At 40.6% G+C, this 22,243-nt stretch overlaps 1 protein-coding gene across 3 annotated transcripts in view; it reads left to right on the top strand.

Moving 5' to 3' along the window:
• Window positions 1–3,314: 3,314 nt before the first annotated feature.
• The window catches only part of enox1 (ecto-NOX disulfide-thiol exchanger 1), a 126,599-nt gene continuing 107,670 nt past the window's right edge, over window positions 3,315–22,243 (top strand). Inside the window, exon 1 of one of the 3 annotated variants that reach the window (XM_042228958.1) lies at window positions 3,315–3,633. The gene's annotated coding sequence lies outside the window, so the exon portion shown is untranslated. Of the gene's footprint in view, window positions 3,649–22,243 lie in introns of all 3 variants that reach the window. The other 2 variants (XM_005943437.3, XM_042228957.1) reach the window with 2 other exon arrangements.

Here is a 22,243-nt window from a genome sequence, read left to right as displayed (position 1 = left end):
CAAACAGCCAGAAGTACCCAATACCAAATAGCTGGGAGTATTCATTTCAACATTTAATAAAAACATTCAATTGTTTTCCTTTGTATATTTCTGTACTTTTTTCTTTTTAATAATTTTAATTCTTATCATTATTATTTATTCATATATGACTTTTTTATAATATACTATATTCTGTCATATTATATGTTATTTGTTTTATTTTCAGTAGCCAAATGCAAAAGTGTTGAAACTATATACCTGTATCTCTCTCTCTCTCTCTCTCTCTCTCTCTCTCTCTCTCTATATATATATATATATATATATATATATGACTTTATTTTGTTCAATTTTCATTATTGCTCTGTTTTAGCTGACTAACATGTTCATAGTTGCATGTAGTACACTTTAAATTGATTGATTGCATGTGCCCTGAGCCACCACCAGGGGACGCCAGATATCCAGCTCAGATACCACCTGCTTCCTCATCGTCAGCCTGCATGTTTGATAACACATTTCAAACTTCTCAGCAACTTACCAACCAGAAACAGGAAGCTTCACACATACAGATGTGTTTTACCTCACTGTGTGTTACCAGGCTACATGCTTTAAGCCCCATCTCAGGCCTTGCAGGCCTCCTTGCGTCGTGGATATGAAATGTGATGCTTGTCCCCAGTGGATGTCTCTGCTGCAGCTTTCTATTTTCCCACTCTGGCTGCCCACTGGGACTGAAGCTCCCTGTCAACTCTCCTGCCAAGGTTACAGCCTGCTTCTACTGCTGCTGAAGAATTTATTATCAGCATATATTTATATTTCTCCACTGGGATTAGTGCCTATTTCCATCTATATCTGTGTGGGGTTTTTTGGCATTGGCATAAAGTGTTACAAAAATAAAGAAGGCCATACGACTCATTCATCTGCCTAATGTGTCTATCTGACTGCAACTATATTTAATTTAATGATAATGTACTGTATTGATCCTGCTTGTCAGGAACAGGCATGTATTTTCTGCTTTCACTAAGTGGAAAGATTGTATGCGATGGCTTAACTCATTATAGATTAGGTAATCATTTACTAATGCTTATTAAAACAGTCATAGCATTTGACGAAATTTCATTTTTTGACCACTTATTGCAGCTGGCTGCTGCATGGGTTGCCATATTTAATCTAAAAATGCAAGTGTAACAGCAGTAAAAGGGTCCTTACTTCTGAGACTGGGCACTTACATTTTCTGTCAAGTATTTCTGCATGTTTTTTGTGCCTCACCACAGTTAGTGGGAAATGATTAAATCAAGCTGTGAATAAAGTTCAGTGAATTTCTCAAAATAATGCACTATGCGATTACAATGGAGAGCGATTTGGTTCATGGACAAAGGTGGCTTTTTTTCTCAAGATTTCATGACAAATTTAAGAAGATTAAAGGTGTGGAGTGTGTTCCAAGTGCTGCATTTGCATTTGGCTGCAGTTTACGGGAATCTTAAACGTGGTAGTCAAAACGGATGCTGGCCCAAAGGAAGGAGGACATCATTAAGCTTTGAAAAAAGAAAAACTCTAGTTACTGTGGTCAGTCAACACTCTGGTGCAATATGCACTGATGAGCTCAGCAACAACAAAAGCCTTGAGACTACTGAGGGATCACTGATGACAGACTAATGTAATTATGAATAAAAAATTCTTCAGAACATCACCGCCAAGCCAAGAAAGAATAGAAAAAAGCAGCATCGGGCCATGTCCACGGGTGCCAAACCTGACAGGACTGTGAGTCATTATTAGGAGGGTAACAAAGGTTACATTTTTGCAGGTTAATGATGTCCTCCATTTTTTTCTCTCTCTCAATGACTGTCTCATTAATACAAACACAAAGCACATCCAATATACAAGTCTTGTATAATCATGGAAGTACAGTGAGGCTGCCGCAACAAACTAGTGTCATTATTACTGCATAGATCTGTGTAAGTAGGAAAAGAGTTTTACAAGTGGACATTTCACTGCACTGGGAATGTAGATGCTTATAATATGTAAACACATTAAAAGCTGTGTAAATGTGCATCAAAAGAAATGTATTCCTAACTTAATTATTCAGAGTTCCGAACATTTTAGTCCCTTTTAGTTGTTTAAACCTTATTATTTTTGATTGACTTCAAGCGTTTTGTTGGATAAATGAACCCCAGTTAAAAGTCCAATTTTACTGTACTTGTTTTCATTGTTTTATAAGAGTGTGTGCCTGGTGGAGGAAAAAAGCAAAGCGTCAGTTTGACTCCTGAGTGAAGTGAGTTAGCAGGTTTAGGAACACTGCAGAGTGAGATTCTGCTCAGTGGTAAAATATTGATCTCTGTATTAAACCTAAAGCTGGCTCCACTGAGGTTTTTCGAGGCAGAAGTAGTAAAGCACACCCTGTTACAGTGTGACGTGTCACTGAAGAAACAAATAACTGATCAGATGTTCAGATTTAAGCTGTTGAAAATGACCTGTTGGCCTATAATCTGTGAAACATACATCAAAAATATCTCTCATTAATTATAGGGTTAACCCATTAATCTCTGGCTCTCTTCCACAGTGTGTCTTTGTTGTCTTACTCCCCTCACCCACAGCCGGTCACAGTAGATGGGTGCCCCTCCCTGAGCCTGGTTCTGCTGCAGAAATGTCATACTGCTAAAGGGGAGTTTTTCCTTCCCACTGTGTGCTTATGCATCAGATTTTTGGGGTTTTCTCTGTTCTATTGTGCAATATAAACCAGCACGATGGAACAGCTGTTGTGATTTGGCGCTAAACTACCTAAGAATTTAACTGAATTCCTATCACAAGGCAGAAACGGGAGCTTTTGACAAAGTGACTTTTATCTTTTTCTATCCAGCTAAAAAGGCTCACTTTTGCTTTAACTGATCTGGCCAAGAGGGCAGCAGAAACAAACCCTTCATAAATCCTGTCGTCTTTAGTCTATTCTCCAATATAAGCAAAGACATTACACATAAAACACACACACATAGGAAATCAATTTTTTTGGAACAACACCTGGTTTAAAGTCTGACCAGCAGTAGAAACCAAACTCACTGTTTTTGCTTTAGAGCTCCGGATCCTGGTGAAGTAACAACAATGACCTGTAGAGAGGACTCAGGTATGGGAGCTTGTCTTTTTACTCTGGGATAAAGAGCTCTGGCTTTGCTGCCAACAAAAATTCAGTTGGTTCTCAATAATGTGGCTCCAAATTTCTGCCTCAATGCCCGGTTAATTGCTGAAGATGAAATATCAAACCAATAAGCGCTTTCTTTATTTCTTATTATTTTATGTCATAACCTAGTTTGACGACTACCCCCCGACTCACTTCTATCCCCCCCCTGCTGTCCCAGGCTCCACCGGCCGCTGACAGACACCAGACCCTGCCGTCGTGCACGTCTCGCTCTCTCTCTCTGCCTCTCTGCCTCTCTCTATCTGTCGGTGACGCGCTCCAAGGTTTCTTCCTACCGGAGGCATCAGCAGCAGCAGCAGCGGCGGCGGTGTATCGGTGACTGCTGGCTGAGAGCGCCTGAGAAGAGACACACGGAGGATTGTTCCCAGCTTCTCCCCCCCACACACACACTCACAAGCACCGGGATTTATTGCGCTGACGCAATTTGCGGATTTGCGGAGCATCTATCGAATCTTCCGCTGTGTGACCCGGTAAGGTACGGAGAGGTGCGCTCTCTGCTGTGTTTTAGACCGGTGTGTGTGTTTCATTTCCCCGGTAGATGACACGCTCCTGTCAGCCCGCTGAGCGGTTTACTGGAAGGCGCTGATGCCTTTTCTACCCCCTTTCTCTCTCTCTCTCTCTCTCTCTCTCTCTCTCGTTACTTCATCCTTCCGAGCTCAGTGTGAAACAGCGGGGTGAAACCAGAACCGAAGCTCTGTTAGTGACTGTTTATTCATTTTGATTAACGGGGACTCGCTATTGACAACTTAATGCGGTGCCGTGGCGCTTTTCAGCCAGCGGGGAGAACAGAGGTGTCTGTAACAACGGGGCTCTGGATCCGCCTATTGTTCAACAGATTCTCCAATTAAAAGTGTAATCCAGCCGGAGTGAGGCTAGAAGTCACTAAGAGTAAAAAAAAAAGAAACAAATGAAAAGGCGAATAAATGAGGACTGAAAGTGACCAAATAGAGGCTCAGCACTTCTGCTTCTAGAAAATCCAGAGGAGGGGGAAGGAGATTAATTGCAAATGCACATCTGTTCACTCTACTCTTTGCACCTGAGAGGCTGTGTGATGGGTTTTTTCTGTGTGTGTTTGGTGGCGTTTAAATGCTGGCCCTGCTGCTGTGTGAGCTTATGTGATGCTGGTCTTTGGTTTTGGGGGGTGTGCAGGGGAGATCAGCTGTGGTGGAGGAAAGGATGCCCTTGCTATCAAGTCACCTTGACGACCCTTCAGCAGCACACACAGAGCTGCCTTTGTCATTGTCAGGCTCACACCAGTCACCTGCTTTCACATGCTGTCACAGCCATGGAGCCATTACCAAATTGAGGGTTTTATGGGTCTGGCTCATTTCCTGGATATTTCCTGGATGTTTAGTTGTAAATTAAAAGAGTATTTCCAATAAACTGAGTGGCGTTTGGTATTAATTATAGTGGAAATTGAGAAAAGGAATGTCACAGCTATTACGTCTGGCTCTATTGGAGTTTTTAAGAAATAAGAGAGTAATTAAGCGGAAATGTTGAGGAAAGCTAACAAAGGAAGATCATTTTCTTTATAGCTCACTCTACCAGTTTGTGTAAAATCTATAAGGGAAATCCTCATTAAATGTCAAATTAAATAATAATGCAGTAAAAAAAAGTGTAAATAGGTTTAATTTGAACAAATTACTAGACTAAAGCAGTCTTTAGTTTACATTGTGCTGATGCTGAGAAGCTCAGGATAAACAAGATGTTCTTGGTAACACATTGCCCGGGTGACGTCCTCAGCACCATGGAGAGATGGCGTCAGGGAGTGTTAATAACAAACACTTCCTTAAATCTGATGGTTAGGTGACTCAGGATGAACCAATACCAGGCCTCAGAGAGAGAGTCTCTCTGAGCGTCATCCAAGTGTTCGAGCTCAGTTTGTTGCACAATTTATTATTTGTTATGAATATTTCTTTTCTTTAAATCTTTCCACCTTAATGGAGAAGTGGTATAGTTTTGGCAAGTGACCTGTGACTTGTGAAAATTTGCAGGATGGGAATATCAGCTTTAAGAGATTGATCTGCTATTAATTATCTCGATTAATCAGTTTTTACCTCTTAGATCAATATGATGTGGTTTTGTCTTATCATGAAACCTCAGTGCTGTGAAGTTTGCTAGAAAAAATTGACATGCATTTTTTATGAGTAATTTTTTTAGCTGCACTGATTACAGTTTCATTGGCAGATTCTGATTTTTACAGATTTTTACTAATTTTCTCTCTAAGACCTTTGCTTATAACGAGGCTGCTAGCCACTTTTCCTTTGTTAGCTTCTTTAAAATGTCCATGTTCACTTGTGTGAGGGTGCTTTAAGTGTCTGATTAAGGTTTGCTGTTATGAATGTTTAGGTGGTGGTCTCCCAGTGATTCACTTTGGTATATTTTTTGTTTTCACTCATAGTGAGGAGCTTCCACGCTAACAAGATGTTAGCTTGTAGCTGTGAGTGTCTGTGACTGTTTGCCGGTGCCACTGTGCACGTATTGTGCATGCATGAAATGCATCACCTCATTCTTGAGGCTGCTTACATGAGGCTGACCAGCTGGTCACCGGTCAGGGCTGAGAACACTGGGAATTGGATGATTTGGGTGTCTGATCAGTTGATCACATCATCAATAGCATGCTACCCATTGACACTTAATTTCATTTCAAGCCAGCATGATTATTCCTTATGGGATCTTGTGTTTTAGTCCTATAAATGAATTTTCTCCCTTCTTGTTCTGATTTTGGTCTCTACCAGTGATTGTCTCTTTAGCCAATTTATGCTTCATTGTGGAGATAATGTGTCATCTGGATGTGTTAAATACTTGCATTATGTCTGCTGGTCTTTGCAGTTACACGTGTTGTTAAAAATTAATTGGTTGCTGCTCACGATTCGACCTAAAGACTATATTACAGAGCAGGATTTTGTCTTATCCGGGTAACTTCAGGGTTAACCCTGGGTTTTCTGTGGTTCACTTCTTATCAGGGTATATCACCATGGTACCTCATGCTGCTCCAGAGATGGTCATGTTCTAGATTTGAAATCAGCAGGTACAACATGCCAACCCAGTGACCAATGAGCTCAAAGATCCCTCTGACCTCTGTGGGTAGGTAGTAAAATAAAACTGCAGGCCTATTTACACTTGTGGATTTTGTATCAAATCAGAGTCCAAGCCTTTATTCAGTACTTGCTTTCAAACCGTTAAACACCACCAAGGCTGCAGCTGAAAGAATAAAAACTCAGTCTTCTAAACTTTAATTGAATGAAATGCTTGATTATAATTGATCAGATTCTCTTGCTTCTCAATGACAGCGCTGTAATGTTGGTGTCTCTTGTTACGTTCCCCTGAGGGGTCTAGGCGGGGAGGGGGAAGTAACAAAAGTGACCGGGTCAGAAAAAGGAGTCAGGGAGGCAAAACGTTAAATAAAACAGTTTTATTGAAGTAATTCAACTAAAAGAGACGGACAAGCCGTTATCACCATAAAAGAAACAAACAAAACTCAGGCGTCGGTCAGTAAGGCAAAAAGTCAAAAGGAAAGCGCAGCTCACTAGCTGGAAACCACAATACGCAGCTCACTAGCTGGAAACCACAATACACAGCTCACTAGCTGGAAACACCACAAGACACTCAGCTCACTAGCTGTACCCACACAAATGGCACTCTGGCACTCTGGCCCAGAGCTCACCCTGCACGGGGCTTAAATACCCTTAATTGCTGATGGGAGTCAGCTGCACCGGAGGGAAAGGTGGCATCTCAGGCAGGAGGTAGTGGGACACGCCCACACAGGCACCCTCAGGAGAGAGAGCAAGAGAGAGCGAGAGAGAGCGGCCCTGCTAGGGCCGTAACACTCTTAACGTACAGTCTGCATTTTTGACAGCTTTCCTTCCTGCCTGTCTGAACCTTATTAACGTAGTAGCTCTTGTCCAGTCTTATTGACCAAAGGGCCTTAGGCTGCCATTCATTCAACCATTCAAAGTTCATTCAGTGCTTTCAGTACAATGTTTTCCTCTCATACTGCTGCTTTGTCTGCAGAGGTTGTGTTGCTTTTAGTCTGTATTATGTGTTTAACCTCTTCAGATTTTTCTAATATTATACTTTTTTTTAAATCTTTCTTTGTAAAGTCAACCGTTCTGCTTCCAGTACACTTACACAGATCAGATGCTTCCACCCGTATAATGTGAATGCGCAGAGATACCCTGGTTTACCTTAGTGTGCTGATAACCAGCTTCATATGACTGCTTACACTGATTGCAGCTGTTAGCGTAAGTGAATCCAGATAACAGAATTCTGTAACTCTGGGCTCTGGTTTCCTGCAGTTAAGTCACGAGAAGCAATCCTGCTGTGTGTGCTAGAGTTAATCACAAAAGTAATGTTACTTTGCAGAAAGAGTCAAAATTCCCTATGAGTCTGGAGACCTGTCAGCTAGTTAGCTGATTTGCTTCTGGGGACAACTGCTAAATTTTCAGGGCTTTCCTTAAAGTCCGCAGATATCCGATATAAGACCTTCCATTCCATCCACTGGTAATCTTTTAAGAGTGAACTGTTTTATCTATATGTCGATATCTGTTCTTAGGGTTTGAACTGGTGGGTTACTTTTGGTTCCTAGGGTATTTAAAAGTAGATAGGGAGACTCAGTCTCATCCCTCAGTTTTCAGACCCATCTTCTGTTATCCAGCTTGGATTTAGATTCAGGAGACAGACACCCTCTCTGCTTTTGACATTAAGGCCATTACATATTGCAAAATTATAAACTATGAATTTTTCAGATCGGAAAAATCTACACACCGAAAGCATTGTGTTTTTGCAGAAAAATTACCCTCAAAAGATGCACAGTGAAAAAAAATGAAGCTGACATGAAGCAATGATGAGCTGGTCCTGATGTTTCTAAACAAGAAAACAAAGAAACAGAGATTCTGGTTTCATCCGGTTCTCAGGAGAAGGCAGCATGGGAGAGTTTGATGGTTTGATCCAGGAGTTGAAGCTGTGTCACAATCACTTTCTTACATATTTCAGGATGTTAGTGAGGAAGTTTGTGCTGTTGTTGGCAGAGTAGGAGTCATATCTGAGGAGGCAAAGAAATCATTTCAGAGCCGATTTACCCAAAAATGCAAATAAATGGTTTAAATATGTAAGTACAAAGTGATATGGAAAAATCCTGGAGTATGGATCCTGGATCCTGAACCTGGTTCTCAGAGGGTAATTGCAAATTTCACCAAACACATAAATATTGACAGTCCAACTGGATGGGAAATATATTGGACCACATCTAGTATTACATAATCTACAGTGTTCAATCCAGCTATAGTGTCCAGCTATTTTAAAATCAGTTCAGATTAATAGCTCAGCTAATTGATTACTTGCTTCAGTTCTACAATGTATCAATCAGTGAGTATCCAGAGTGAGGCTTGGTGTTGGCTAGATCGCCCTGTCACGATGCCTGTGAATGAGTGACATTAAAACAGTGTTTCCCAGGAGGCCGTGGAAACACAGACACCACTCATCATCATCAACAACAAACAGCTTCTCTATTGTCTGCAGGCAAACAGCCGGCTGTTACATCATTAACTGACACGACGTTGTGACTGCTGAATATCAGCTCTGGAGTCACTGCAGTAGAATTTGACACCACTCTGCCCAGCGGTGGCCGGCTGCTGAGGTCGCGTGAGGCTGAAGGGATTAGAGCTATGGTGGCGGCTGCGCAGCTCACCAAATTTTCCCCAGGTGGCCGGGTCGTTGGGGGGAACGAGGCTGATGATTTCTCACAGGACAGAGTGGAAACAATGCGACGCGGCCTCCATCATTCAACGCACAGACACGGGCTCCTCTTTCAGTTTTTCAGATTGGACTGAAAATCTCTTCACTCTTACCTGTCGTGATTGTGTTCGGTGCATCTCATTACACCGTGTGGCAAAAGCAGCCTGTTAGCCTCCGTTATGCGATTATCCATCCTCCTCGTGTCTTTTGCAGATTTTGCCACGCCACCTCACAAACGTTAATTGACCCCACGCTGCAGAGCTCAATGGGGAAGACTGTCGCTAATTGCAGTGGTATTTTGAGATACTGTGGGAGCATTAGGCTCTTCTACCACGGGAGGAATTATTCACTAGAGATGTTTCCACCAGCCTTTATGTGTGAGTGAGAGTCTCTGTTTCCCTGGATTTCAGCTCACTGTGGGGACACAAACCTGAAATACACGTCAAACTGTGGGCATTTAAAAAAAAACCTCACTCACTCATTTATAGGTGTTTAAATATGTACACTTGAATCTTGTTTTGAGTATAAATATACTGTTTCATGTCCTGTAACGTCTGGATAGCAGTCACATAACAAACTACATCTGCCTCCCCATCATAAAATAAATAAAAGGCTTGTGTTGTAGAAAATACATTTTTGTTTTTCGTTTGAAAAATAGTGATTGGCAAAACTTAACTTTACCTAAAACAAATGCTAGATATTCCATTCTAAACTTTACACTCTCTATTCAATACTACATTCTGTAACAGTATGTTATGAACTTGTACTGGATCTGACTGAGAAATTGGTGTGTGCTGTTGCAATTTATTAATCACAGTTTGCTCTTGGCTTGTTTATCATCAGTCTCTCTGCCCTCATTTCCAACTGGTCACCCCAGATGTCTGCCTCCTGGTCTTTTTGGAGGTTTCTTCCTGTAAAAAGGAAGTTTTTCATTCCCACTGGCACCAAGTGCTTGCCCATAAGTGGATTATTTGATTTTCCCTGTATTATTGTAAGGTGTTTACCTTACACAGTGTTGGGGAGTAACATTTACCGCCGTTATGCTGGGCTTACACTGTGCGATTTCTGGCCCATTTTGAGCCGATTTTTGAGTCGTGCGACCGTTTTGGCGATTTTGGCCTTCATCGTGCGTCGTGCATCGTGTAGTATACGTGGGGTAACGAGAAGCGATTAACACCTCACGACCAGCTCCCGATCATCAATCGCTTGGTCGTGAGGGTGTCACCGCAGTTTCTCACACTGTGCACGCGCAAACACAAATGTCAGCGAAAAAGACGGCGCAGCACGGCAGTGCAGCGTGTGATCTGGACACAAGCGACGGAGGCACTTGTAGAACTTTGGAAAGCTCATCTGAGCCTTTTCGATGTGGCCTCACAAAATTATCACGACCACAACAACCGTGAAAATAGTTGGATAGACATTGCTGCTCAATCACAGCTGCCTGTTTTTCATTAGCAATTTAGCAAAGTTGATGGCGGTGGTGTGCGTGTCTGTGTGAGTGAAAGACAGAGAGGGAGAGCGAGCGACAGAATTTCTGTTATAACCATCATTTTATGGACGCACAGTGTGAGCACTCGGGTCGCATCAGAGCATCGGGTCGTATAGTGTGAGACCCTGCATCGTGACCTATGAACTTCTAACCCCTGCGAGTCAATCGTGCAGTTTGAGCAGGAGCTGAATCGCGCGACTGAAAAAAACGCACAGTGTGAGCCCGGCATTACGTATTTAAAATACAAAATATGAGTAACTGTATTCCGTTACAGTTACTGTTTAAAAAGGTGGTATATACAGTTACTTTGTTGAAATACATGGATTACACGGCGGTACTTTCCTGTTTCATTTTGTCGCGGGTCAGGACTGTTTGGGTTTTGTTTGACAGCTACGTTCTGTTGTTCCAGGTGGCAGCGTTACGGTTGCCATGGTTACAGGGTGACGCTCTTTCTCTGCGTGTTTCCTGGGTGAGAGAGGCCTTTTTGTTGTTGTTGTTGTTGTGCTAAGCTAAAAGGTAGAGTGTTACAGACATAGCCCTAAAGAATGTAGCCTCATGGGTAGTGTAGTCCATGCTGCAGGGAGAATGGACTGCCATACCCGTTATGTGTCTGTGAGCGAGGGAGGGAGAAAAATGAGAGTGGAAAAGTACGAGCTGTCATCGAGCAGAAACGGGAGCTGGAAGCATGTAAATATAATAATAACCACTGCAGCCAAGAAGAGTGCCTGACGAGCCCAGTTGTAAGTAAGCTATTAAGACTCGACTGTACACCGTGTTCGTGTTTTCCTCCAAAAACAACAAGTTCCGTTATTGTAAAGCTATTTTTCGGCTATGAGCCCGAGGGAACCGAGGTATTAGCCAGAGCTCTGGACGTATTAGTCAGAGGTCCCTTTACTATGGTTTGGAGACCTGAGACCGCAGACCTTCAGTAATAGTAATAAATCACACAGCAATAGTACATTCATGTAGTTGTAAAAAGCATGACAATATATTAAGTAATCCAAAGTATTCAGAATACGTTATGCTCAAAAATACATTTTGGGGCATGTATTCTGTAATCTGTAGTGGAATACATTTTAAAAGTAACCTTCCCAACACTGACCTTACAATATAAAGCGCTTTGAGGCAACTGTTGTTGTCATGTGGCACTACATAAATAAAATTTAATTTTATTGTAAAGGTTAACATAATTGACTAAAATTAGCCTCATGCTGTTTACTAGAAGACTAACATGCGATTAAAACAACAGCCTCATCAAGGAGATGTTTGTTGAGGTCATAAATAAAGAGAAAAGTACAGTTATTTTACCATGGGGTTAGATAAAATCATACTTCTGTTTTTGCCTCCTGCTGACCAGTAAGAATGCAGGTAGAAGGCACTTCCTTATTGGCTTCCCCTTTGCTTCTTTTCTGCTAGTACCTACGTGGCCAAAGCAACATGAGAAGCCTCTCAGGTGCAACATGGCCAAAAGTCATGTGATGTCATTTGTATGTGACACAAACAACATAACTGAAAATTGATGGATTTAATTTTTGTGAAGGAGTCACACTCATGAATCATTGAGTTGCGTCACTGACTGACCAATCAGTGGCATTCAGTCTGTTGACATCACATTTTTGGATTGACTCAGATTGATTGGAACCCCGCCCGAGTAGATACTACAAAAGTACCTGGTACTAGATACTACCACCTAATGGGAAAACTAAAAAAAAAAAAAAATGTCAAGCTGAGTAGGTACTGGTAGAAAAAGGCTATTTTCTGGTCTGGCCATCTTTTATGAAGAGACAAGGTAAGAAGAACATCAAAATAACATTAAAAAAATTGACCTGATCTCAGCTGAAACCCAGCTGAATGTTGAGAAGGGGATGAAAAAAATACATTGTTTGTATGAAGCATCACTTAAAGATTTGGTATGCTGTCCTGATGCTTAAGGTCATGACAAGGGGAATCAATGGAAGTGAGGCAGAGTCCTCCAAAGGATAGCTATTTGAGTTTGTGTGTGAGAGAGGAGTCGCCAGCTGTGTATTGATTGGAAGACTCAGCATTCAGACTGACTTCTGGCTCCAGACCAGTTTTCTCTCCCGCTTGTTCGCTCGCTCCTCACAGCTGGTTTTCATTCGCTGTCACAGAAATCAGACTCTGAGATTTACAACCAGTGCGGTGTGAGCAGGAGGGCAGCGTCTGGTCCGAGGGGAAAAAACAAAATGCATATGCACGTGCTTCCTGAATTCACAGCGCAGTGCCATGCGTTCAAGCTGCAGCGCAGAACAGTCAGCTTTAATGCAGAAAGACAAATGTTCTTAAGGCCAGAGGGTCACTATAAATGCAAGAATGAAATTACTTTGACTGAGGGGGTGAATGGGTTCACTTAAAGGGGCACTCTAGTGATTTATTATTGCACTCAAATAGCACAAGTTGCAAGAGAAAAGCCGTATTAGAAAAAAAACAAAACTATTTAGATGCTGTCAGAAACATAGACCCAGATTCTGATGCTTTAACAGCTGTGCTCAATAACTATCAAATCAGAAAACATCCTGACATAAAGCACTTTAAATACTGCTAGGGTTGACATTTAGGTAAAAACACATATTCACAAACAGAAAAGAGTAAAACATTCTTAAAAAGGAACACATTTTATTCAGATAGGATGGGCACTGGGTCAAGAACATCTAGATGAGAAGAAGTCTTCGCCCTTCTGGGGGGAGCTGGAGTTGGAATGGTTCTATCCATTTTCAACTCCCATCTGGAGAGAAGTTCAGACAAATCCAATTTGCCTTCTCATGCTTTCAATGTAATTTGCAACCAGAGTTTTCATAATAGTGACCAGAGAAAGAGAAGCTAGTAAGCTAAGAGCAACTAAGCCTAAGACAGAAAACCTGATATCTATGTAGAGACAATTATCAGTGCCAAGTAATGGCTGTGTGGAAGGCAGACTGTAGATCCAAATGCAGGACTTGGGAGACAGGAAATAAAGTCATAATCCAGCTTTGCTGATCACTCACAATAATACAAAGAAGTCCAAAAAGATTGAATTGAATCAGACGCGTGGATAGCTTGAGGAAGATTATTCCAGAGGTAGGGTGCAACAGAGGCGAATGCACGGTCACCTCTGGTCTTAAGGCGGGATCTAGGTCACACCAGGAGCATTTGGCCTGCTGATCTAAGCTCTCTCCTAGAGGTATAAAAGCTGAGGAGATCTTTATGATAGCTGGGCGTGGTGTTATTTATGATTTTAAAAGTGAGCAATACGATTTTAAAATCAATCAACTTTTGTAAGAAAAACTTAAGACACATAATTCTCAACACCAAAAGGAATTATGGAGCTACTCAACTCAAAACTCTGGGACCAAGAAAACATTTCATCTTCCTACACTGAACATCAAGCATCAAGAGGCAAGTCCAAGAGGTGTGTGCTCATATTAGAGCCAGGCAGAAGGCAGTAGCTCAATATCACATGCTCAGCTGTCAGTCTCTACTGTGCAGTCTCTGGTTGGAAATAGCAAATTCAGTCTTAAGTGATCTGTGATTTTCACACATATCTCAGTCTTTAACAAAGTACAATCAGAAAACATGTCAGTTGTGTTAATGCTATAACCATGGCAAGTTATTTTTCTACAAGGCAGGTGTTGCTCCTCAACATAGAAACGTGATCTTTTTCTTGGTTTGATCGAGGGAACAAATGAACAGTCGCTATAAGAGCTAGAATGTTTCTTCTGTAGAAAGCAGCTCTAGTTCAGACTCTGAGACTGAAGAAGGGAGGGCATGTTACCAGAATTAACCTCAGTGAGCCCCTTTCCTGCTTCCTCCTCCTCCTCATGTTAATGGAGACAAAGTCATTACTGTCACTCCAGTAAGCTGCTGTAGCTTTCAGAATCAAACAGCAGCCCCTCTCATATTTCTCTGGTCCAGGCTGGAGCTTATTAATTTAATACATAGTTGTTAGTTAGAATTTAATTTTTTAATCAATTTGTTTGACTGTTGTTGTGATTTGAAACTATATATTTACAATTTAATTGAATTAAGAAAAAGGATGTCTCTGCTTTATATCAAAAACTGTATATTTAGGACTTTAAAGTATTTTGGAGTTTAGTCACAGAGGCATGTAAATGTGCTGTAGGAAGGTTTGATGGGTATTTTATAGTAGTGCAATAGTTAATGAAGCCAAAAGTGGGGAAAACTGCAGTTCCTCAAGTGGCCACTTGAGGCTGGTTCCAAAAGTGAGCAAGGCCCATAGACTTTCATGTTAAAATGCCCGTCTTTATAACAGAAAAAAGGGCACGTGTACAATGTGGTGCAAAAATGATTTTAACCTCTATCATTAGTTTACCATTTCATGGAGCAAAGAGTGAATTCTAAACCTTATCAAAGCTTAAAGTTAGAGCGATGCTCAGTTAAACTGACAGGCAGCTGTTTGCTTCTCCTCCACTAACTGAAGTTACTGAACTGGTTTGTGGTGTTGGTGCCTTTTGGAGCATTTTAAATTTTATGATAAAAATATGGATTGCTGCCATATTAATTGTTGTGAAAGTCAAGCCAAGAAGACTGTGCTTCTGTTTTGCTGTTACAGCCAGTCTGTGGATGCAGTTTGCTAACCGATGGGTGTCATCAGCCCTTAAAAGCTGCAATTAGCTGATCAGCTTGGCACATTTTTGTTACTCATTTTAAAGTTTTAATAAGCTAAAAATGAATACATTAATCAATAGCTTAAACAATCAAAAGCAAAATAATAAAATAAAATTAATAAATTGTTCTGGTGTCTTAATTGTATAAGCTTCAATAATTGGTTTATCAACAGAATGAATATTTAAACAGCCAAATGTTTGACTCAGAAAAATAAACAGCATCAGCATGCCCAGCATCATAAGGGCTGTGGTAAATTTTCTGTTCATCGACTGATACCTTAACACACTGAGCTTTTCACTGCTATTAAGACACACATAGTTAGAAGCATGGGCGCACATACAGAGGCAGATCACAGAGCGGCAGCACATCAAAGGAGGATCGGCCATCAGCGTGATGGAGGAAGCAGCCGGAGGGGAAGAAATGCTGTGACTGAAGTGCAGTCTGATTCACACAATAGCTGGTGTGTGTGTGTGTGTGTGTGTGTGTGTGTGTGTGTGTGTGTGTGTGTGTGTGTGTGTGTGTGTGTGTGCTGTGTGGTCTTTTTCTGGCTACACATCAAGTAAATCTGATTTGTGCTGAAAGCTGCAGAGGAGAGTGGCAGGAAATAGGATTTACTTCCTGTCTGTCTGAGACGCAGCGGCCGATGCAGGCCTGCAACTAATGACTTTCTCATTATTGATTCAGCTGTCAGTTCATTTGTGCTAGTTTCATCCATTTCTTTATTCTAAGTTTTATTTAATGCAGATCCATATACGCCCTCAACCACTAGCCTGGTTTCTCAGAAAATTTGCCAGTAAACTAAACAATAAACAAAGAAATAAATTACAATTTTAAAGTAAACTAAAGATCCAAAAATTTGGAATGTTCAGTTTTACTAGCAAATATGCAACAAAAGACAACATCACATTTGAGAACCTAAAACAAGCCAATGTCTGTGTTTTGAAAATTTATGGAGAGATTATGGAGCAAAAACATTTTGATGTCATTGCTGACAAATACTCCCCATTTATACAGCATGTTTACATATACAGTATATTACATTTTTGGGAATTGGCAGTTTTAAATGGCAGTGATGGAGCTGCACTGCTGGAAGTACATGTGGAAATTCATCAGCTTTTCTGCGTACTTAAAAAAAAAACCTTTTCACATTGGTGCATATTGTAAAATGAATCTGCTCATAGCAATGTCTCTGCAAAATTATTGCCAGCTGAGTTGATTAATTGATGTGGCTCTGTTCTGAGACCTTTATCAAGAAACACAGTCAAACACATCATGCAGCTTACAGAAACAAAACAACAGAATTTATTAGCAACTTTAATCGATTGTGTAGTTTCATTAAGATCACAAAAGGGTGGCAAATGGAGATTATTTGGAATATTTCCCATTTTTAACTTGATTTATTGGTTCTTTTTGATTAATCCTGCCTTTTCTTTCTAATCAAAATTTTAAAACAATAAAAAATGTAAAGTCAGTCAGGCCAGTTTGTACGACAAAAAAGCCAAATGAAAAACAAAGTTACATTTTGGGTCTTATGTGATAAGACAACATTTATATTTTTATTAAAATGTCAAAAGAAACAAAGATAAGACAAAAAAAAAAATACAAGAACAGCTTTTTTAGGAAGCTAGCACAAGAAATGGTGTGTGCAGTATGTACAGTTTTAAACAGAAACGGTGAAATAAGAAATAAGTGATTAACTGTCTGATCATTTACAGTTTGGAAGATGTTTCATTTTTCTGTTTGATCTCATTACAAATGGAATATTTTATAGATAAGAAGATGCCTCCTTTAACTTGAATCCTTGTATTATTTAGTTCACTCCTTTTAAAAATTGACTTGCTCCTGTTTCAGCAGAAAAAGAGTAACACTGGTTAAATAATTGCCCAACAGAATCTGGAATATATGTGTAGCTTCACAGTTCTGTTCATTTACATTTATTTTGACTTAAAAAACATTATAAACATAAAAACAATACTATAAGGGCATTTACAGTTCAGCAAAACCCCTTCAAAATCTCTCCATATAAATTCTCAGAGTAATTTGCATCCCCGCTATATTTCAGTGGGTGTTTCCTTTGCACATGCCCTGCCTGATATCTTTTTGTGTAATCCTACAGATGGTCAAACAGATGGACAAATATCATCTCCACAGAGCCGCCACTTTCTTGGCAAAAGGAATCATTTTCTTATGGAACAAACTCACTGCTTTGACCAACAATCACTACCTTCTTTTTATGTTTCTAATGTGCCATTTCAGTCTATTTGATTGTCAAATGTTTACCTGGTCTGCATGATCTTCATATAGTTCTAATGGTTGTTCTATCCAAATATGCCTGCAGTAGAGGAAACTGGGCATAGTTTAGATTGGGGTTGATACAAATCCCATACTTTCTGTCAGGGCGACAGATGCAGGAAAAGCTCTCTGGGATTTGTCTGCTTATGGCCACATTGTAGCTCAAACTACTGCTTGACATGGTTGCAGCCTATACCTAATTCATCCTGGCCGCGTTTACTCTGGGCTGTTTAGATACTGGATAGAAGCTCAGTCTGCCCAAGATGCCTGAAGGGGCCAAGTGTGAACTGAATATTAGTCTTTCCCGATCTCTTCTCTTCATGAGAGTGCTGTTTCAAATAAAAGACATCATCTGCTATCCTCTTCTCTCGGCTTATTTCCTTTAAATGTGCAGGCGAGACTCAAATCGCGTGCACATGTTAGGTCTGGAGAGGTAATACTTTTATTTCAATGTTATGAGGCAAGATGATCCCGTGGAGTAATTAGATTGTGGTCTGTCGCTGCAAGCCCCCCTTTTATAATCCCATTTGTGTTGGAAGTTTACGGTGCTGTGGTTGAGGACCACTGGTGGACCGTTCCCAGTTTCCAAACTGTGTGAAATAGCTGTAGCCCTAACTACGTGATCAGCAGCTCTGTCTTCGGGTTTTTAGTCACAGTGTGTTACACATTGCTACTTCTATGTGTGCGTGCACTCATAATGCTGCTGCACGGCTGCAGCTGTAAGCCTGTGTTCATTCATGCAGAGACGTAGAGGCAGGATGCCAGTCCTTGCCAGATGAAACTTAACACACACACAGAAGCCGACCAGAGATTCAGAGAGCGAGTAATGCATCGAGAGCTGAAGTTTGTCCAATGGATACTTGTGCAGAGTCTCCCAATTTGTATGTATTTGAGTGAGTAGCTAAGAGAAGGGACACGCCCGTATCCTCATGTGTGTGTGCATGTATGCAGAAGGAAGCACACCCACACTTGTTTAAATAAATGATTAAAAATATGTAAACTGTTTTGTTGGTTTTTTGCAATAAATGACCAAGAAATAATCAGCTGCTTTGCCAGTGAGTCTCTCTTCCTGCTGACTCTAACTCCACCCTCTTTAAATGTAAATGGAAACATTAATCTTTGCTCTGGTCTGCAGCCCCAGTGAGCTCGGCACAGTTCTCCACCTGCTGCACTTTCTACTTAGTGTCAGCCTCTATTTTCCAGCAGATTTCTGGAGCAGATCAAGAAATAATGTTGCCACAGTGATGGCTCCAACAACAGGACAAGGTCTTTTTAGGGGACAGCTGAGTGATGCAAGATACATGAGTCACAAAAAGGGTCTTTTTTGTTAAATGATCCCTCGGGTCTGTTCCTCCAGGGAAATTCATTTAAAATAATGTCCATTTATTGCTTTTTTTCAGTTATTATTCTATTTGGGTGATAATTATATTGTAGGTTTGCATATATAATGCTTTGGGGATGTAAACAAGTGGTTCAGTAAGCTGAGCCCAGCTGTTTCTCAGATTATTAGTGTACATTTAGATTGGAGAGGCAACCATCTGTTTGTCTAAAAAACCAATGACAGTGAACAATCAACAGTTTGTACTTTTGCAATTTAGAGGTGGACGTGCACAGAGCTATCACTGGAAACCTTAAAGCGTGGAGGTTATGAAGCATGCTTTGCATTTGCATTTGCAGTGGACAGTGATTTTCCAGAGAAGTGCAAGTCATGCTAGATCTTAATGTGAGGTTTATATGTGAGTTCAGATGTTATAACTTTAACTTTAATTTGTATTAGAAGCTTAATAACCTCTCTATGTCTTTCATCTCACACAACATATTTCTCTTTCACTAACTTTAAATACAATGTCAGAAACAGATTGACTACTTATAGTCAAATATTAATAATAGTAATTAGAATAACACCACCACCACCAATAATAATAATAATAATAATAATGAATTATGATGTATTTGTTGATAAACAAGCCTGATCGCTACAGATTCCATAAGAAGAAAGAGACTGACCCTTGTGGATATACATGTACTTGCATCACACATTTTAGAGTCTACTAAAACGTTGATTTTGGGAAGAAATTGTAATTATTAAATTCATACAAGTTTATGATCAAGAGTGATTTAAGGTGAGTTTAAGTTTAGGATCAAGCAAGGGAATGAATGTAGGTCAATCCTAAAGAAGGACAGCATGACTTCCCATACTCTCCCCCACCAATAACACGCTGGCTTGATCCGCCTCTATCTATCCAGGGTTATATGTAGCTGTGTGAAGCTTTCGGTGACATGATGTGTATTGGCACAAGATTCACTGTGGCAGACCAACACATCCCCACAGTTTCAATGAGGAGCTTTTATATCCAGCGATGTGAGTGTGTGCAAGACACCTGGCAGGAATCAGCAGTGCAGGTTTTCACGTTTTCAGGCTTCCTGAGTGGTTTTTGGGTCCCGCTGTGGATAGGTTTTGTTTTTCTTCGGTTGATTTCACTGCTTTCCCCAGAACTGTCTGATGCAGATAAAACAAATATTAATGCAAAGACAGTTTTCTTCATCCTGACTGTGTTTGACGAATTCGACGCCAGCAGGTCTGTCGTCTGTGTTGTGTCAAACCTATGTGATATAATTGTTTATAACTACATTATATAAGCCAAAATGTATTTCATATAGGGGAGCACCAGACCTGTTTTTTTTTTCAGTCCCGAGACAGACAAAGACAGACAGACAGATAAAGCAAGTGTTGTTTTATAACAGAGACTGAAGCATAGAGGGAAAGCACTGCTGCCAGAACTTTTCAGTCATGTCATCTCACTGCTGCTGACAAGTGGCAAAGTAAACACAGGACAACACATGAATTTAGTAAAACAATCAAAATGATTTTTTATACTTTGTCTACCAGATCTAGTTTTTTAATCAATGTTTGGCCAACAATTATCATCTGTATCTGAGCTTCAAGCAGGTGCTTGGGGAGGATGGCGGGCATGCAAAGCCTTTCATGTTAGAAACGAGTTCAATTCCAGACTCTAGTCTGCTGTTTTGGCCACAAGAACCCTTTATGTGGTTTCAGATTTGTTGTTGGAATTATATAGAACCAAATGAACACAAATGATAATGACCCAAGGTGGCCCGCACTAGGGTCTTTAGGGGCCTGCTCGCCCATTTAGCCTGTTTGGTATTTCTGGTGTGTATCTGAAATGCTAGAACTATCATGCGTAGTAACAAATTATGCCATTCTTTGAATATATAATATCAGACCTGAAAGATGTGAGATTTCTGGATCCAGGGTAGTCTTCCTGAGACCAAAGACAACCTTGTTTTGAACTCATGTGGATATTGTGAAAAACATTCAGTAATACCGCAGTCACTCCAACTGATGCCAGAAACAAACAAATTGGTGTTAAAATTGTTTTTTGTGATTTGCTAATTTGCCAGCTCTTTGATGGGTGTGGCTTTGGAAGTAGAGGACAACATCTGCTTATTGGAAGGTTGGCGGTTTGATCCCCGGCTGCTCCAGTCTGCATGCCAAAGTACCCTTGATCAATATACTAAACCCTGATACATTCAATGGAGTGTGAATGTTAGATAGAAAGCACTTAGCCACAGAAAAAGTGGTTGTGTGAATTAGTGAATAAGACATGTTGTATAATTTGCTTTGAGTGCTCAGGTAGAGTAGAAAAGGAACCAGCCCATTTTAGTTTACCATCTGTAAATTAAAAATCAAGCCATTACTTTGACAGAACTGTGAAGTGACTCAAAGGTGTTTCCTACAAATATCAAAAATTATGTGCTGTCATTTCCTTAATAGATAATATCAGACATGAAAGATGTGAGATGCTTGGCTAATTTGTAAAATTATGAATACTGGCCTGATCTTCAGCCAGGCAGAAAATTGGTTGACCACCTCTGGGCAGCAGGTACATTCTCTAACAAACTATATTTGGCAAAACAAATTTAGAACAGATAAAAATGTGGCAAGAACCAGAGGTTCCCACAAGTGCGCTTAAACTGTGTTCCTATATGTATGACACACCACACCCTGTAGCTGCATCAGTTTGACAGCCACAGGACAGTCGGAGGCAGTGAGGGATGAGCTTTTATTACAGAGTGGACTCCTCCGGACAAAGAAGACGGATCATGACACCATCCAGCAGTGGGAACAATAGAGGGAACAAGCTGCCCGCAGCCTGCCAAACCCCCTGATACACCGACAGCAGCGTACACCCTCTGTCTTTCTGCTTTCTGCTCTGTCCTGATGATCACATTGCGGCTGCCCTGATTTCTGCCGGTTGTAATGTTCACTCTGCTGAGTCAGTGCCAGCCTTAAGTAGAGCCGCAGCAACTGAGACCAAGCAGTGTGACATTTTATTTGCCTGACTAATGTTCAAACCTGTGCGTCAGTTTCTTTACTCTTCTAAATTTCTGCTTGAAAAACAACTGCCTAAGGATGTAGATATTTTCAACGTTGTGTAAAATATTTGAACCTCTTGTTGGGTAGGGTTGAGTATTGAAAACCTGCTTCAGCTTAATAAGAACCAACTTTAAAGAAAGGTGTTATGCCTTATTTTGCTCTAAGCCCTTCTCCCAACTCCTGTGATCTATCTGGTTCTTAAATCTAAAGCAGAATCAGAGCAGAGGAAACCTAAACAGATCTGGGTAAACGAAACAGCTTAAATCATGCTGCAGGTTTCCAAAAACACTGAATACTTACAGGAAACATTTGATTCAACGTTGAGTTGTAAGTATAGGTATAAATAATAATAACATTATTTTTTCCTCTTTTAAAAAACACAGTGACAAAGTGCTGCACACTTTGGATAAAACCACAGACACACATTCAAACATATGGTAAATGGTAAATGGCCTGTATTTATATAGCGCTTTACTAGTCCCTAAGGACCCCAAAGCGCTTTACATATCCAGTCATCCACACATTCACACACACATTCACA

This window comes from Haplochromis burtoni, unplaced genomic scaffold (assembly GCF_018398535.1).
Source record: "Haplochromis burtoni strain Fernald_Lab_line unplaced genomic scaffold, NCSU_Asbu1 Contig_370, whole genome shotgun sequence".
NCBI lineage: Eukaryota > Metazoa > Chordata > Actinopteri > Cichliformes > Cichlidae > Haplochromis > Haplochromis burtoni.
Note: the sequence above shows the minus strand (reverse complement) of the source record. Positions and strands in the feature narration are given on the sequence as shown.